We start from the raw sequence: 1,815 nt of genomic DNA, 5'->3' as shown, positions 1-1,815 counted from the left end.
CGCTGAGGAGGGGCCTGGCCCAGAGCAGCGCTGAGGAGGGGCCTTGCCCAGAGCAGCGCTGAGGAGGGGCCTGGCCCAGAGCAGCGCTGAGGAGGGACCTGGCTCAGCAGCGCTGAGGAGGGTCTGGCCCAGAGCAGCGCTGAGGAGGGACCTGGCCCAGAGCAGTGCTGAGGAGGGACCTGGCCCAGAGCAGCGCTGAGGAGGGGACTGGCACAGAGCAGTGATGAGTAGGAGTGGTCTGGCACACAGCAGCCCTGAGGAGGGGTCTGGCATAGAGCAGCCCTGAGGGGCTGCCGGCAGATATGCAACAGATACAGACTTATTTGTGTGCAGGAGTTTACACTTTTCTGACAGTAGATGGCGATGTTGGTATTTGCTTAGTTGAATGTAATGCATATACTTGTTGTACTTTGGTTTCACTTTCTCTCTGGTAAAAGGTCCTTCAGACTTCCTGTTATGCTGTATTAAGAAGCTGATGCATGTACCTCATGATCTGTGTAGATAAAAGTTGAATTACCCCATATAATCTACTCTCACAAGTTTCTTCTGCAACCAAACTATGCAATAGGGGCCTGGCACAAATCAGGGCTGAGAAGGGGCCTGACACAGAGCAGAACGGATGTGGAACCTGGCACAGAGCAACGCTGAGGAGGGGTCTGGCACACAAGCGGTGCTGAGGGGTCTGGCACACAAGCAGTGCTGAGGAGGGGTCTGGTACACAAGCAGTGCTGAGGAGGAGGGGTCTGGCACACAAGCAGTGCTGAGGAGGAGGGGTCTGGTACAGAGCAGCGAAGAGTAGGAGTGGCCTGGCACACAGTGATGAGGAGGGGCCTGGCACACAAGCAGTGCTGAGGGGAGGGGTCTGGCACACAAGCAGTGATGAGGAGGGGCCTGTCACAGAGCAGCAATGAGTAGGAGGGGGCTGGCACACAAGCAGTGCTGAGGAGGGGCCTGGCACACAAGCAGTGCTGAAGAGTAGGGGCCTGGCACACAGGCAGTGCTGAGGAGGGGCCTCACACAGAGCAGCACTGAGGAGGGGTCTGGCACAGCGCAATGCTGAGGAGCCTCACACAGAGCAGTGATGAGGAGGGGCCTGGCACAGAGCAGCAATGAGTAGGAGGGGGCTGGCACACTAGCAGTGCTGAAGAGGAGGGGTCTGGCACACAAGCAGTGCTGAGGAGGGGTCTGGCACAGAGCAGTGCTGAGTAGGAGTGGCCTGGCACACAAGCAGTGCTGAGGAGGGGCCTGGCACACAAGCAGTGCTGAGGAGGAGGGGCCTAACACATAAGCAGTGCTGAGGAGGATGGGGTCTGGCACAGAGCAGTGCTGAGTAGGAGTGGCCTGGCACACAAGCAGTGCTGAGGAGGAGGGGCCTAGCACACAAGCAGTGCTGAGGAGGAGGGGCCTGGCACACAAGCAGTGCTGAGGAGGAGCGGTCTGGCACAGTGATGCTGGAGGTGTCTATAATATACCAGTGGGGATCTGGCAGAAGCTCTTTGCACTGCAGCCGCTCTTCTGCCATCCATATGTTCTATTTATGACTGTATAGTCAGTGACCGCTACCGCCCCGCTGTACGTGACCTGGAAAGTCACACGCGTCATAGTTACCACAGCAAGGCACCCAGAGTCCATGAGTCACTGAGCAGAAGACCATGTGTCCCGACCCACAGTGCAGAAATACATGAGGGGTGCAGTTCTGCGCGTATCTCCGAGACTGTACCTCATCACACAGTATCACACACATTAGGCTCTGACACTTGGGATCAGCGAACAGTATCAATCGAGAAAGGCTTAGATACAACTCTACAGACAGTA

Source organism: Ranitomeya variabilis, chromosome 5 (assembly GCF_051348905.1).
Source record: "Ranitomeya variabilis isolate aRanVar5 chromosome 5, aRanVar5.hap1, whole genome shotgun sequence".
Lineage (NCBI taxonomy): Eukaryota > Metazoa > Chordata > Amphibia > Anura > Dendrobatidae > Ranitomeya > Ranitomeya variabilis.
This window is presented reverse-complemented; position numbering follows the sequence as displayed.